General features: G+C 38.9%; 1 non-coding gene across 1 annotated transcript; it reads right to left on the bottom strand.

Annotated features, from left to right (window-relative positions):
• Window positions 1-3,112: 3,112 nt before the first annotated feature.
• LOC130952707 (small nucleolar RNA R71) lies at window positions 3,113-3,220 on the bottom strand. The gene has a single exon (XR_009074885.1). It is a non-coding gene; the product is annotated as a small nucleolar RNA R71 (small nucleolar RNA).
• Between the last annotated feature and the right edge of the window lie 14,562 nt (window positions 3,221-17,782).

Genomic DNA, 17,782 nt, shown 5'->3' with positions numbered 1-17,782 from the left:
TTCTTAGATCATTGGGGGCTGGCCTCACGGCCATGCCTAGACCCTGTTCTTATGTATTTTCAACGGTGGAGTTTCTACACACCATAGATTAAGGTGTGGAGCTCTGCTGTACCTCGAGTATTAATGCAATTACTATTGTTCTTCTATTCAATCCCGCTTGTTCTTTGTCCAAGATATCACTTGTTCTTCAACTTGATGAATGTGATGATCCATGACACTCATCATCATTCTCACCTATGAACAAGGTGACTGACAACCATTCTTGTTCTACAAGCATCTGAGGCTTAGTGAATATCTCTTGGATTTCTGATTGCACGATGCATGGTTGATCGCCTGACAACTGAGTGCTCGCCTGACAAACGAGCCAACCATTCCGTGAGATCAGAGTCTTTGTGGTATAGGCAGGACCTGATGGCAGCATTCAAGAGAATCCGGAAGGTCTAACCTTGTCTGTGGTATTCTGAGTAGGATTCAATGATTGAATGACTGTGACGTGCTTCAAACCTGTAACCTACTGGGCGTTAGTGACAGACGCAAAAGAGGGATTCTATTCCTGTAGGGGAGGGAACCAAACCGGTGATTGGCAGTACTGTGACAGAGTGCGTGCATTAGCTTTCACTGCGCGGATGGGAGGTAGCTGCTGACAACAGTGAAACCCTACACGAGCTTGCCATGGAAAGGAGTAAGAAGGATTGGATGAAGACAGTAGGAAAGCAGAGAGACGGAAGGGAAGGCATCTTCATATGCTTGTCTGAAGCTCTTACACCAATGATATACATAAGTATCTCTATCTTTATCTTTATGTTATTTTCGTTCATCATCTATACCCATTTGAGTCTGCCTGACTGAGATTTACAAGATGACCATAGCTTGCTTCATACCACCAATCTCCGTGGGATCGACCCTTACTCGGGTAAGGTATTACTTGGACGACCCAGTGCACTTGCTGGTTAGTTGTGCGAAGTTGTAGTGATCACAATTTCGCGCAGCAAGTTTTTGGCGCCGTTGCCGGGGATTGTTCTGTGTATGGACAACTGACGGTTCATCTTGTTGCTTAGATTAGGTATTATTTTTCTTCAGAGTTCTTAAGAATGAATTCTAGTGTTTCAAGGTGATGTTTTTATCATCACCAAAGCTGATTGATCATCATCAATTTAGCTCTTGAATGCAATGTCTTGCTGAAGCTTAGCTAGCTATGTCTAATTCCTTTAGACTAAAGCTTTAGACTAACATTGCATGATTCCTGGAATTCTCATTAAGAATTTTGATACCTTTATTTTCCTTTTCACCTAATTTTCGAAAAATAACCAAAAAAAAAATATTACAAAAGCATAAAATCCAAAAATATTTCTTGTTTGAGTCTAGAGTCTCATCTTAAGTTTAGTATCAATTGCATGTTTCTGTTCTTCTTGCATTTTTCGAATTTATGCATGTGTCTTAATTAATCTTCAAGTTGTTCTTGATGATTTCCTTGTTTTGATCTTTGAATTCTATTGACTTGAGTGTTTTGTTGTTTCTCATATGCATTCTCATTTTGTTAGTGTCAATAGTATACAAACTGCTAAGTTTGGTGTCTCGCATGCATTGTTATTTGATTTTAGTTGCATTTTGATTATTCCTCATTATTAAAAATCCAAAAATATTTTTAATTTGTGTCTTTTCAAGTCAATAATACAGAGAATTGAAGATTCAGAACATACTGCAGAGGAATTATACAGAAAAAGCTGGGCATTCAAAAATGCCCAGTGAAGAAGACAGACTGGCGTTTAAACGCCAGCCAGGGTGCCTGGCTGGGCGTTTAACGCCCAAAAGGGTAGTAGTTTGGGCGTTAAACGCCAGAATGTGCACCATTCTGGGCGTTTAACGCCAGGATGGCAAAGGGGGAAGATTTTGTTTTCAAAATCAATTTTTTTTCAAGTTTTCAAAGTTTTTCAAAATCAAATCTTTTTCAAATCATATCTTTTCAATCAAATGTTTTCAAAATCAATTTCTTTCCTTTTTCAAAGATACTTACTAACAATTAATGATTTGATTGAACATTTTTTGCCTTTTCTGTTGAGGAAGGTTTTATGTTTGAATCATATCTTTTCTTGTTAGGCAAGTCATTAATTTTTAAAATCAAATCTTTTTTTTAAAAATTGTTTTCAAATCATATCTTTTAAAATTGTTTTCAAATCATATCTTTTAAAATTGTTTTCAAATCATATCTTTTTCAATCACATCTTTTTCAAAATAAGTTTTCAATCATATCTTTTTGATTTCTAATTTCAAATCTTTTTCAAAAATCACTTGATTTCTTTTCCACTTTTATTTTCGAAAATCAATTAAGTGTTTTTCAAAATGTTTTCAAAATCTTTTACTTAAATTTTCGAAAATTACTTCCCTTCTTCTCACATCCTTCCATTTATGGACTAACACTATCCCTTAATGCAAAATTCGAACTCCATCTTCTTTGATAAGTTCGAATTTTCTACTTCTGCCTTCTAAATTTCTTTTCCTCTGACACCTCAAGGAATCTCTATACTGTGACATAGAGGATTCCATATTTTCTTGTTCTCTTCTCTTTCATATGAGCAGGAACAAAGACAAAGGCATTCTTGTTGAAGCTGACCCTGAACCTGAAAGGACCTTGAAGCGAAAGCTAAGAGAAGCTAAGGCACAACTCTCTGTAGAGGACCTAACCGAATTCTTCAAAGAAGAAGAAGACATGGCAGCCGAAAACAACAACAATGCAAACAATGCAAGGAAGGTGCTGGGTGACTTTACTGCACCTACTCCCGACTTCTATGGGAGAAGCATCTCTATCCCTGCCATTGGAGCAAACAACTTTGAGCTTAAGCCTCAATTAGTTTCTCTAATGCAACAGAATTGCAAGTTCCATGGACTTCCAATGGAAGATCCTCATCAGTTTTTAGCTGAATTCTTGCAAATCTGTGACACAGTCAAGACTAATGGGGTTGACCCTGAGGTCTATAGACTGATGCTATTCCCTTTTGCTGTAAGAGACAGAGCTAGAATATGGTTGGACTCTCAACCTAAAGAAAGCCTGGACTCTTGGGAAAAGCTAGTCAATGCCTTTTTGGCAAAGTTCTTTCCACCTCAAAAATTGAGTAAGCTTAGAGTGGAAGTCCAAACCTTCAGACAGAAGGATGGAGAATCCCTCTATGAAGCTTGGGAAAGATACAAACAACTAATCAGAAAATGTCCTTCTGACATGCTTTCTGAATGGAGCATCATAGGTATTTTCTATGATGGTCTCTCTGAACTATCCAAGATGTCCTTGGATAGCTCTGCTGGAGGATCTCTTCACTTGAAGAAGACGCCTACAGAGGCTCAAGAACTAATTGAAATGGTTGCAAATAACCAATTCATGTACACTTCTGAAAGGAATCCTGTGAACAATGGGACTAGTCAGAAGAAAGGAGTTCTTGAGAATTGATACTCTGAATGCCATACTGGTTCAGGACAAGATATTGACTCAACAAGTCAATTTGATTTCTCAAAGTCTGTCTGGAGTGCAAAATGCACCAAGCAGTACTAAGGATGCTTCATCTGAGGAAGAAGCCTATGATCCTGAGAACCCTTCAATGGAAGAGGTGAATTACCTAGGAGAGCCCTATGGAAACACCTATAATTCTTCATGGAGAAATCACCCAAATCTCTCATGGAAGAATCAAGAGAGACCTCAACAAGGTTTCAATAATAATGGTGGAAGAAACAGGTTTAACAATGGCAAACCTTTCCCATCATCTTCTCAGCAACAGACAGAGAATTCTAAGCAGAACCCCTCTGACTTGGCAACCATGGTCTCTGATCTAATCAAAACCACCCAAAGTTTCATGAATGAAACAAGATCCTCCATCAGGAATTTGGAGGCACAAGTGGGACAGCTGAGCAAGAAAATTACTGAACTCCCTCCAAGTACTCTTCCAAGCAATACAGAAGAAAATCCAAAAGGAGAGTGCAAGGCCATCAACATGGCCGAATTTGGAGAGGAAGAAGAGGAGGTGAACGCCACTGAGGAAGACCTCAATGGGCGTGCACTGGCCTCCAATGAGTTCCCTAATGAGGAACAATGGGAATCTGAGGCTCAAAATGAGACCATAGAGATTCCATTGGACTTACTTCTGCCTTTCATGAGCTCTGATGAGTATTCTTCCTCTGAAGAGGATGAGTATGTCACTGAAGAGCAAGTTGCTAAATACCTTGGAGCAATCATGAAGCTAAATGACAAGTTATTTGGAAATGAGACTTGGAAGGATGAACCTCCTTTGCTCACCAAAGAACTGGATGACTTGTCTAGGCAGAAATTACCTCAAAAGAGACAAGATCCTGGGAAGTTTTCAATACCTTGTACCATAAGCACCATGACCTTCAAGAAGGCTCTGTGTGACTTAGGGTCAAGTGTAAACCTCATGCCTCTCTCTGTAATGGAGAAGCTAAGGATCTTTGAGGTACAAGCTGCAAGAATCTCACTAGAGATGGCAGACAACTCAAGAAAACAAGCTTATGGATTTGTAGAGAATATTTTGGTTAAAGTTGAAGACCATTACATCCCTACTGATTTCATAGTCCTAGAGACTGGGAAGTGCATGGATGAAAACATCATCCTTGGCAGACCCTTCCTAGCCACAGCAAGGGCTGTGATTGATGTTGACAGAGGTGAACTGATCATTCAAGTGAATGAAGAATCCTATGTGTTTAAGGCTCAAGGATATCCCTCTGTCACCATGGAGAAGAAGCATGAAGAGCTTCTCTCAAATCAGAGACAAACAGAGCCCCCACAGTCAAACTCTAAGTTTGGTGTTGGGAGGCCACAACCAAACTCTAAGTTTGGTGTTGAACCCCCACATTCAAACTCTAAGTTTGGTGTTGGGAGGTTCCAACATTGCTCTGAGTATCTGTGAGGCTCCATAAGAGCCCTCTGTCAAGCTACTGACATTAAAGAAGCGCTTGTTGGGAGGCAACCCAATGTTATATTTTATATATTTTCTTTTGTTATTTTATGTTTTTTGTAGGTTGATGATCATGAGAAGTCACAAAATCCATTGAAAAAGCAAAAACAGAATGAAAAACAGGAAGAAAAATAGCACACCCTGGAGGAAGAAGCTGCTGGCGTTTAAACGCCAGTAAGCCTAGCAGTTGGGCGTTTAACGCCCAGTCTGGCACCATTCTGGGCGTTTAACGCCAGAAAGGGGCACCAGACTGGCGTTAAACGCCAGGAAAGGGCTATAACCTGGCGTTAAACGCCAGAAATGGGCATCAGCCCGGCGTTTAACGGCAGAAATGGCTCAAAACGTGGATTTTGATGCCATTTGGTGCAGGGATGACTTTTCCTTGACACCTAAGGATCTGTGGACCCCACAGGATCCCCATAAACCCCACCACTCTTTCTCTTCTTCTTCACCCATTCACCAATCACCTCAACATCTCTTTCTCTTCACCACTCACATCCATCCTTCATAAACCACTACTTCTTCCCCTTCTGGCCGAACCACAAAGCCATCTCCCTCTCCTCCATTTCTTCTTCTTCTACTCTCTTCTTTCTTCTTTTGCTCGAGGACGAGCAAACCTTTTAAGTTTGGTGTGGTAAAAGCGTTGCTTTTTTGTTTTTCCATAACCATTTATGGCATCCAGAGCCGGTTCAACTGAGAAGGCATGACCTCAAGCCCATCACTAAGAAGAAGATGGAGCAAACAAGAGACCCCTCTCATCATGAGATCCCTGAGATACCTCAAGGGATGCACTTTCCTCCACAAGACTATTGGGAGCAACTGAACACCTCCCTAGGAGAATTAAGTTCCAACATGGGACAACTAAGGGTGGAGCACCAAGAACATGCCATCCTCCTCCATGAAATTGGAGAAGATCAAAGGATCATGAGAGAGGAGCAACAAAGACAAGGAAGAGACATTGAGGAGCTCAAGCACTCCATAGGATCTTCAAGAGAAAGAAAGAGCCGCCATCACTAAGGTGGACCCGTTCTTTAATCTCCTTGTTCTTTATTCTTCTGTTTTTTTTCGAATTTTAGTGCTTTATGTTTATCCATGTTTGTGTCTTATGATCATTAGTGTCTTAGTGTCTATGCCTTAAAGCTATGAATATGAATCCATCACCTTTCTTAAATGAAAACTGTTTTTATCACAAAAGAACAAGAAGTACAGGATTTCAAATTCATCTTTAAAACTAGCTTAATTAGATTGATGTGGTGACAATACTTTTTGTTCTCTGAATGTATGCTTGAACAGTGCATATGTCTTTTGAATTTGTTGTTCATGAATGTTAAAATTGTTGGCTCTTGAAAGAATGATGAAAAAGGAGACATGTTACTGAGGATCTGAAAAATCATAAAAATGATTCTTGAAGCAAGAAAAAGCAGTGAATACAGAAAAAAAAAAAGAGAAAAAGAAAAAAAAAGGGGAGAAAAAGAAAAAGAAAGAAAAATAAAGAAATAAAGTTGTGATCCAAGGCAAAAAGAGTGTGCTTAAGAACCCTGGACACCTCTAATTGGGGACTTTAGCAAAGCTGAGTCACAATCTGAAAAGGTTCACCCAATTATGTGTCTGTGGCATGTATGTATCCGGTGGTAATACTGGAAGACAGAGTGCTTTGGGCCACAGCCAAGACTCAATAAGTAGCTGTGTTCAAGAATCATCATACTTAACTAGGAGAATCAATAACACTATCTGGATTCTAAGTTCCTAAAGAAGCCAATCATTCTGAACCTCAGAGGATAAAGTGAGATGCCAAAACTGTTTGGAGGCAAAAAGCTACTAGTCCCGCTCATCTAATTTGGAGCTATGTTTCATTGATAATTTGGAGTCTATAGTATATTCTCTTCTTTTTATCTTATTTGATTTTCAGTTGCTTGAGGACAAGCAACAATTAAGTTTGGTGTTGTGATGAGCGGATAATTTGTATGCTTTTTGGCATTGTTTTTAGTATGTTTTTGGTAGTTTTAGTTGAGTTTTTATTATATTTTTATTAGTTTTTAGTTAAAATTCACTTTTCTGGACTTTACTATGAGTTTGTGTGTTTTTCTGTGATTTCAGGTATTTTCTGGCTGAAATTGAGGGACCTGAGCAAAAATCTGATTCAGAGATTGAAAAGGACTGCAGATGCTGTTGGATTCTGACCTCCCTGCACTCGAAGTGGATTTTCTGGAGCTACAGAAGCCCAATTGGCGCGCTCTCAACGGCGTTGGAAAGTAGACATCCTGGGCTTTCCAGCAATATATGATAGTCCATACTTTGCCCAAGATTTGATGGCCCAAACCGGCGTTCAAAGTCACCTACAGAAATCCCAGCGTTAAACGCCGGAACTGGCACCTAAATGGGAGTTAAACGCCCAAACTGGCACCAAAATGGGAGTTAAACGCCAAGAAGAGTCTCTACACGAAAAATGCTTCATTGCTCAGCCCAAGCACACACCAAGTGGGCCCGGAAGTGGATTTTTATGTCATTTACTCACCTTTGTACACCTTAGGCTACTAGTTTTCTATATATAGAACCTTTTACTATTGTATTTTCATCTTCGGACATCTAGTTCTTAGATCATTGGGGGCTGGCCTCACGGCCATGCCTAGACCCTGTTCTTATGTATTTTCAACGGTGGAGTTTCTACACACCATAGATTAAGGTGTGGAGCTCTGCTGTACCTCGAGTATTAATGCAATTACTATTGTTCTTCTATTCAATCCCGCTTGTTCTTTGTCCAAGATATCACTTGTTCTTCAACTTGATGAATGTGATGATCCGTGACACTCATCATCATTCTCACATATGAACAAGGTGACTGACAACCATTCTTGTTCTACAAGCATCTGAGGCTTAGTGAATATCTCTTGGATTTCTGATTGCACGATGCATGGTTGATCGCCTGACAACCGAGTGCTCGCCTGACAAACGAGCCAACCATTCCGTGAGATCAGAGTCTTCGTGGTATAGGCAGGACCTGATGGCAGCATTCAAGAGAATCCGGAAGGTCTAACCTTGTCTGTGGTATTCTGAGTAGGATTCAATGATTGAATGACTGTGACGTGCTTCAAACCTGTAACCTACTGGGCGTTAGTGACAGACGCAAAAGAGGGATTCTATTCCGGTAGGGGAGGGAACCAAACCGGTGATTGGCAGTACTGTGACAGAGTGCGTGCATTAGCTTTCACTGCGCGGATGGGAGGTAGCTGCTGACAACAGTGAAACCCTACACGAGCTTGCCATGGAAAGGAGTAAGAAGGATTGGATGAAGACAGTAGGAAAGCAGAGAGACGGAAGGGAAGGCATCTTCATATGCTTGTCTGAAGCTCTTACACCAATGATATACATAAGTATCTCTATCTTTATCTTTATGTTATTTTCGTTCATCATCTATACCCATTTGAGTCTGCCTGACTGAGATTTACAAGATGACCATAGCTTGCTTCATACCACCAATCTCCGTGGGATCGACCCTTACTCGCGTAAGGTATTACTTGGACGACCCAGTGCACTTGCTGGTTAGTTGTGCGAAGTTGTAGTGATCACAATTTCGCGCACCAAAAAACAATAGTACTTTGCATTAATACTCGAGGAACAGCAGAGCTCCACACCTTAATCTATGAGGTGTAGAAACTCCACCATTGGAAATACATAAGTGATAATGGTGTTCATTGGTTTCGGTCCCAGAGAGGGAACCAGAATAACCAAGATCCTGAATACAATAGTAAAAAGATCTATTTATACTAAACTAGTTACTAGGGTTTTCAGAGATAAGTAAATAGTGCAGAAATCCACTTCCGGGACCCACTTGGTGTGTGCTTAGGTTGAGCATTGAAGCTTTCATGTGTATAGACTTTTCTTGGAGTTAAACGCCAGCATTGGTGCCAGTTTGGGCGTTTAACTCCAGCTTGTAACTCAATTCTGGCGTTTAACGCTAGAATAGGGCAGGAAGTTGGCGTTTAAACGCCAGTTTGCGTCATCAAAACTTGGGAAAGTATGGACTATTATATATTGCTGGAAAACCCAGGATGTCTACTTTCCAACGCAATTAAGAGCGCGCCAATTGGGTTTCTGTAGCTCCAAAAAGTCCATTTCGAGAGCAGGGAGGTCAGAATCCAACAACATATGCAGTCCTTTTTCAGCATCTGAATCAGATTTTTGCTCAGGTCCCTCAATTTCAGCCAAAAAAATACATGAAATCATAGAAAAACACACAAACTCATAGTAAAGTCTAGAAATGTGATTTTTGCATAAAAACTAATAATTATATACTAAAAACTAACTAAATCATACTAAAAACTACCTAAAAACAATGCCAAAAAGTGTATAAATTATCCGATCATCACAACACCAAACTTAAATTGTTGCTTGTCCCCAAGCAACTGAAAATAAAATAGAATAAAAAGAAGAAAATATACAATAAATCTCACAATATCAGTGAAACTTAGTCCCAATTAGATGAGCGAGGCTAGTAGCTTTTTGCTTCTGAACAGTTTTGGCATCTCACTTTATCCTTTGAAATTCAGAATGATTGGCATCTATAAGAATTCAGAATTTAGATAGTGTTATTGATTCTCCTAGTTCTGTATGTTGATTCTTGAACACAGCTACTTTATGAGTCTTGGCCGTGACCCTAAGCATCTTGTTTTTCAGTATTACAACCGGATACATAAATGTCACAGACACATAATTGGGTGAACTTTTTCAGATTGTGAATTAGCTTTGCTAAGGTCCCCAGTTAGAAGTGTCCAGAGTTCTTAATCACAGTCTTTTGCGTTGGATCACGACTTTAACCACTCAGTCTCAAGCTTTTCACTCGGACCTTCATGACACAAGCACATGATTAGGGACAACTTGATTTAGCCGCTTAGGCCAGGATTTTATTCCTTTAGGCCCTCTTATCCATTAATTCTCAAAGCCTTGGATCCTCTTTACCCTTTCCTTTTGGTTTAAAGGGCTATTGGCTTTTTCTGCTTGCTTCTTCTTTTTCTTTCTTTTTCTTTTTCGCCATTTTTTCTCTTTTTTTTTTCGCAAGCTTTGTTATTCACTGCTTTTTCTTGCTTCAAGAATCAATTTCATGATTTTTCTGATTATCAATAACATTTTTCTTTGTTCATCATTCTTTCAAGAGCTGACAATTTTAACATTCATAAACTTCACTATAAAAAATATGCACTGTTCAAGCATTCATTCAGAAAACAAAAAGTATTGCCACCACATCAAAATAATTAAACAAATTTCAAGATAAAATTTGAAATTCATGTACCTTTTGTTCTTTTGTAATTAGGAACATTTTTTATTTAAGAAAGGTGAAGGATTCCTGGAATTATTCATAGCTTTAAGACATAGACACTAGATACTACTGATCATTTAATAAAGACACAAACATAGATAACACATAAAGCATAATATTGAAAAACAAAAAAATAAGAACAAGGAAATCAAGAAATGGGTTCACCTTAGTGATGGCGGCTAGTTCTTCCTCTTGAAGATCCAATGGAACGCCTGAGCTCCTCTATGTCTCTTCCTTGCCTTTATTGCTCTTCCCTCATGGCTATTTGATCCTCTCTAATTTCATGGAGAATAATGGAGTGCTCTTGGTGCTCCATCCTTAGTTGCTTCTTGTTGGAACTCAAATCTCCCTAAGAGATGTTGAGTTGCTCCTAATAGTTGTGTGGAGGAAAATGCATCCCTTGAGCATCTCAGGAATTTCTTGATGAGGAACTTCCTCATTCTCTTGTTGAGGTCCATGAGTGGGCTCTCTTATTTGCTTCATCCTCTTTTTAGTGATGGGCTTGTCCTTTTCAATGAGGATGTCTTCCTCTATGACAATTCTAGCTAAACTGCATAGGTGACAAATGAGATAAGGAAACGCTAACCTTGCCAAAGTGGAGGGCTTATCAGCCACCTTGTAGAGTTCTAGAGGTATGATCTCATGAACTTCCACTTCCTCCCCAATCATGATACTATGGATCATGATGGTCCGATCCACAATTACTTCGGATCGGTTGCTTGTAGGAATAATGGAGCGTTGGATGAACTCCAACCATCCTCTAGCCACAGGCTTAAGGTCCGGTCTTCTCAATTGAATCGGCTTGCCTCTTGAGTCTCTTTTCCATTGAGCTCTTTCCACACATATGTCCATGAGGACTTGGTCCAACCTTTGATTAAAGTTGACCCTTCTAGTGTAGGGGTGTGCATTTTCTTGCATCATTGGCAAGTTGAACGCCAACCTTACATTTTCTAGAATAAAATCTAAGTATTTCCCTTGAACCATTGTAAGCCAATTCTTTGGATTCGGGTCCATACTTTGATCATGGTTCTTAGTGATCCATACGTTTGCATAGAACTCTTGAACCATTAAGATTTCGACTTGTTGAATGGGGTTGGTGAGAACTTCCCAACGTCTTCTTCGAATCTCATGTTGGATCTCTAGATACTCATTCCTTTTGAGCATGAAAGGAACCTCAGAGATCACCTTCTTCTTGGCCATAACTTCATAGAAGTGGTCCTGATGGACCTTTGAAATGAATCTCTCCATCTCTCATGAGTCAGAGGTGGAAGCTTTTGTCTTCCCTTTCCTCTTTCTAGAGGTTTTTCTGACCTTAGGTGCCATAAATGGTTATGAAAAAAAAAGCAATGCTTTTACCACACCAAACTTAAAAGGTTTGCTCGTCCTCGATTAAAAGATGAAAAAACGAAGGGGAAGAAGAAGAAAATGGAAGAGATGGAGAGTGGTTTGTGGTTCGACCAAGGAGTAGAAGTAGTGTTGGTAATGTGTGAAAATAAAGGAGTGTGGAGGGGTTTATATAGGAATGGGGGGAGGTAGGTTTGTGTATTTGGGATTAGGTTTGGAAAGGAAAAGTGTTTGAATTTGAAAAGTGAGGTAGGTGGGGTTTTTGGGGATAAGGGATGGACGTGATTGGTAAAGAGAATATCGGGAAAAGGATAGGATTTGATAGGTGAGTGGTGTTTTGGGTAGAGTGTTATAGAGATGTGTGAGGGGGGGAGAGAGAGAGATGTGGGGTAGGTGGGGATCTTATGGGTCCACAGATCCTGAGGTGTCAAGGATTTTTCATCCCTGCACCATTTAGGCATGTAAACGCCCTCTGTATGCGATACTGGCGTTTAACGCCAGACTGCTGCATGTTTCTCGCGTTAAACGCCAGCTTTTATACATTTCCTGGCATTTAACGCCAAGCTGTAGCATATTTCTGGCGTTAAACGTCAGTCTGGTGCTTCTTTCTGGCGTTGAACGCCCAGAATGGTGCTGGGCGTTTAACGCCCATTCTGCTACCCTTACTGGCATTTAAATGCCAGTAAGTTCATCCTCCAGGGTGTGCTGTTTTTTAATGCTGTTTTTGAATTTGCTTTGATTTTTGTAGGTTGTATTTGTGATTCCACATGATCATCAACCTAAAGAAAACATAAAATAATAATGGAAAATGGGAATTTAACATAGATAAATAAAAATTGGGTTGCCTCCCAATAAGCGCTTCTTTAATGTCAATAGCTTGACAGTGGGCTCTCATGGAGCCTCACAGATAATTAGAGCATGGTTGTGGCCTCTCAACACCAAACTTAGAGTTTGGTTGTAGCCTCTCAACACCAAACTTAGAGTTTGGTTGTGGCCTTCCAACACCAAACTTAGAGTTTAAATGTGGGGGCTTTGTTTGACTCTGTATTGAGAGAAGCTTTTGATGCTTCTTCTCCATGTGTACAGAAGGAGAACCTTGAGTCTTGAATACAAGGTAGTCCTCATTCAATTGAAGGACCAACTCTCCTCTGTCATCATCAATCACAGCTTTTGCTGTAGCTAGAAAAGGTCTGCCAAGGATAATGGATTCATCCTCATCCTTTCCAGTGTCTAGGATTATGAAATCAACAGGGATGTAAAGGCCTTCAACCTTCACTAGCACGTCTTCTACTAGTCCATAAGCCTGTTTCATTTATTTGTCTGCCATCTCTAGTGAGATTCTTGTAGCTTGTACCTCAAAGATTCCTAGTTTCTCAATTACAGAGTGGCATGAAGTTAATACCTGACCCTAGGTCACACAGAGCCTTCTCAAAGGTCATGGTGCCTATGGTACAGGGTATTAAGAATTTACTAGGATCCTATTTCTTTTGAGGTAAAGTATGCCGAACCTAGGTATTCAGTTCATTAATGAGCAATGGAGGTTCATCCTCCCAAGTCTCATTACCAAATAGCTTGGCATTTAACTTCATGATTGCTCCTAAATACTGGACAACTTGCCCTTCAGCAATGTCTTCATCTTCTTCAGAAGATGAATAGTCATCAGAGCTCATGAATGGTAAAAGAAAGTTCAATAGAATCTCTATGGTCTCTGTATGAGCCTCAGATTCCTGTGGTTCCTCATTGGGGTACTTCTTAATGGCTAGTGGACGTTCATTGAGGTCTTCCTCACTGGGAATCACTGCCTTTTCACACTCTCCAGGTTTGGCCATGTTGGTCACAATTATGGCCTTGCACTCTCTTTTGGGATTCTCTTCTGTATTGCTTGGGAGAGTGCTAGGAGGAGTTTCAGTAACCCTTTTACTCAGCTGACCCACTTGTGCCTCCAAGTTTCTGATGGAGGACCTTGTTTCATTCATGAAACTGAGAGTGGCCTTAGATAGATCAGAGACTATATTTGCTAAGCTAGATGGGTTCTGCTCAGAATTCTCTATCTGTTGTTGAGAGGATGATGGAAAAGGCTTGCCATTGCTAAACCTGTTTCTTTCACCATTATTATTGTTAAAGGCTTGTTGAGGCTTCTGTTGATCCTTCCATGAGAAGTTTAGATGATTTCTCCATGACGGATTATAGGTGTCTCCATAGGCTTCACCCATGTAATTCACCTCTGCCATTGCAGGGTTCTCAAGATTATAAGCTTCTTCTTAAGAAGATGCCTCTTTAGTACTATTGGATGCAGATTACAATCCATTCAGACTCTGAGAAATCATATTGACTTGCTGAGTCAACATTTTGTTCTGAACCAATATGGCATTCAGAGCATCAATTTCAAGAACTCCCTTCCTCTGAGGCGTCTTATTATTCACAGGATTCCTTTCAGAGGTGTACATGAACGGGTTATTTGCAACCATTTCAATGAGTTCCTGAGCTTCTGCAGGCATTTTCTTCAAGTGAATAGATCCACCTGTAGAATGGTCCAATGACATCTTAGACAATTCAGATAGAACATCATAGAATATATCCAGGATGGTCCATTCTGAGAGCATGTCAGAAGGACAATTTTTGGTCAGTTGCTTGTATCTTTCCGAAGCTTCATAGAGGGATTCACCTTCTTTCTGCCTGAAGATTTGAACATCCACTCTAAGCTTGCTCAGCTTTTGAGTAGGAAAGAATTTGGCTAAGAAAGCCATGACCAGCTTATCCCAAGAGTTCAGGCTATCTCTAGATTGAGAGTCTAACCATATTCTAGCTTTGTCACTTACAGCAAAAGGGAAAAGCATAAGCTTGTAGACCTCGGGATCAACTCCATTGGTCTTAACAGTATCACAGATCTGTAAGAATTTAATTAAGAACTGAAAAGGATCTTCTGATGAAAGTCCATAAAACTTGCAATTCTATTGCATCAGAGAAACTGATTGAGGCTTTAGCTCAAAATTGTTTACTCCAATGGCAGGGATTGAGATGCTTCTTCCATGGAAGTTGGAAGTTGGTACGGTGTAGTCACCAAGCATCTTCCTTGCATTGTTATTGTTGTTGGGTTCGGCTATTACTTCTTTTTCGAGAGTCTCTGTAAGGTTTTCTCTGGATTATTGTGCTTTAGCTTCTCTTAGCTTCTTCTTTAGAGTCCTTTCAGGTTCAGGGTCAGCTTCAACAAGAATGTTTTTGTCCTTGCTCCTGCTCATATGAAAAAGAAGAGAACGGAAAGGAAGAGGAATCCTCTATGTCATAGTATAGAGATTCCTTAAGGTGTCAGAGGAAAATAAGAATAGAAGGGTAAGGTAGATAGAGGCGAATTCGAACATATAAGGAATGAGAGAGCCCGAATTGTTAGTAGAGGAGGAGTGTTAGTGATTAAATAGAAAGAGATGAGAGAGAGGTAATTTCGAAAATTAAATCAAAATTTAAAACAATTAGTTAATTAAAAAATTTTTTGAAAAATGGTTAATGGTTTTCGAAAATCAAAAGTGAGAAAGTGGTTAGGTGATTTTGAAAAAGATAAGAAATAATAAATTTGAAAAGATAAAAAGTTAGAAAGAGATTTTGAAATTAGAATTTTAAAAAGATGTGATTTGAAAAAGATATGGTTTAAAAAGATATGATTGGTAAACAATTTGAAAAGATTTGATTTTTTTTAAAATGATAACTTGGCTAACAAGAAACTAAAAGATATGATTCTAAAATTCTAATATTGAACCTTTCTTAACAAGAAAGTAACAAATGTGAAATTTTAGAAACAAAACATTAATTGTTAGCAAGGTTTTTGAAAATAGTAAAAGAAAAATGAAAAATATTTGATTTTTGAAAAAGATATAATTGAAAAGATTTGATTTTGAAAGATATGATTTCAAAAATAAGAATTGAAACATGAGAATTTGAAAAAGATTTGAATTGAAAACAAAATCTCCTCTCCTGTGCCATCCTGGCGTTAAACGCCCATAATGGTATCCATTCTGGCGTTTAACGCCCAAAATACCACCCTTTTGGGCGTTTAACGCCCAGCCAGGTACCTTGGTTGGTGTTGAACGCCAGAAATGCTTCCTTACTGGGAATTTTTCTGAACGCCCAGCTTTTTCTCTGTGATTCCTCTGCTGAATGTTCTGAATCTTCAATTTCCTGTATTATTGACTTGAAAAGATATATTTTTGAATTTTTGAATTTTTAATGATGAGAGAAACAAACAACAAAATGAATTAAAACATAAGAACGCAAGATCAAAACAAATAATGCATGCAAGGACACTTTGAATGTCAAGATGAACACCAAGAACACTTTAAAGATCATGATAAACATCAAGAACATATTTTTGAAAAAATTTTAGAAAAGAAAAACATGCAAGACACCAAACTTAGAAGTTAGTATACTATGGACACTAGCAAATTGAAAATGCATATGAAAAACAACAAATCATACAAAACGAGAGAATTTAAAGATCAGAACACAGAAAATTCTCAAGAACAACTTGAAGATCAATAAAGAACATAATGCATAAAATTTTGAAAAATGCAAGAAAAAAGAAAACATGAAATTGACACCAAACTTAAAATTGACTTTAGACTAAAACAAGAAACACAGAATATTTTTTTTCAAAAATATTTTGGAAAAAGGAAATACGAAACTCAAAATATTTTAATAAAAATTCCAAGAATCAAGCAATGTTAGTCTAAAGCTTCAGTCTAATAGATTAGACATGGCTAGCCAAGCTTCAGCAGACATGACATACAATAGCCAAATTGATGGGAATAAAAAAAAACTCCTGTGATGATAAGAGTATCATCTGAAACTCTAGAATTCATTCTTAAAAATCCTGAAGAACAAAATAAAAATAAAAAGAAAAAGAAAATTACCTAATTTAAGCAACAAGATGAACCATCAGTTGTCCAAACTCGAACAATCCCCGGCAATGGCGCCAAAAACTTGGTACACGAAATCGTGATTCACACTTTTGACAACTCCGTGCAGCTGACCAGCAAGTACACTGGGTCGTCCAAGTAATCCCATACGTGAGTAAGGGTCGATCCCATGGAGATTGTCAGCTTGAAGCAAGCTACGGTCATCATGTAAATCTCAGTCAGGCGAATTCAAATGGTTATAAAGCTTTGATAATTAAAAGATAAATAAACATAAAATAAAGATAGAGATACTTATGTAATTCATTGGTGGGAATTTCAGATAAGCGTATGGAGATGCGTTATTCCTTCTGAATCTTTGCTTTCCTACTGTCTCATTCAATCATTCACACTCCTTTCCATGGCAATCTGTCTGTTGGGGATCATCATTGTCAATGGCTACCTCCCATCCTCTCAGTGAAAATGGTCCTCTACGGTTTTTGTATGGCTAATCAACTGTCGGATTTCTCGTCTCAGATGAAAAATACCAGGCACAGCTACCGCATGGCTAATCAGCTATCGGTTCTTGATCATGTCGGAATAAGATCCAATGATCCTTTTGCACACTGTCACTGTGCCCCACAATCGCGAGTTTGAAGCTCGTCACAGTCATCCCTTCCCAGATCCTACTCGGAATACTACAGACAAGGTTTAGACTTTCCAGATCTCAGGAATGTTGCCAATTGATTCTAGCCTATACCACAAAGATTCTAATCTCGGATTCAGATGCTCTGTTGTCAGAAGAGACGATGTGAATCGTTGAAAAGAGATCCAAGAGATATGCATTCAAGCTTATTTTCATGTAGAACAGAAGTGTTTATCAGGCACGCATTCATAAGTGAGAATGGTGATGAGTGTCACTTTATCATTACATTCATCATGTTCTTATGTGCGAATGAATATCATAGAATAAGAATAAGCTTGAATTGAATAGAAGAACAATAGTGCTTTGCATTAATACTCGAGAAACAGCAGAGCTCCACACCTTAATCTATGAGGTGTAGAAATTCCACCGTTGGAAATACATAAGTGATAATGGTGTTCATTGGTTTCGGCCCCAAAGAGGGAACCAGAAAAACCAAGATCCTGAATACAATAGTAAAAAGTCCTATTTATACTAAACTAGTTACTAGGATTTTCAGAGATAAGTAAATAGTGCAGAAATCCACTTTCGGAGCCCACTTGGTGTGTGCTTGGGCTGAGTATTGAAACTTTCATGTGTAGAG

The sequence above is a fragment of the Arachis stenosperma genome, chromosome 9 (genome assembly GCF_014773155.1).
Source record: "Arachis stenosperma cultivar V10309 chromosome 9, arast.V10309.gnm1.PFL2, whole genome shotgun sequence".
Classification (NCBI taxonomy): Eukaryota; Viridiplantae; Streptophyta; class Magnoliopsida; order Fabales; family Fabaceae; genus Arachis; species Arachis stenosperma.
Note: the sequence above shows the minus strand (reverse complement) of the source record. Positions and strands in the feature narration are given on the sequence as shown.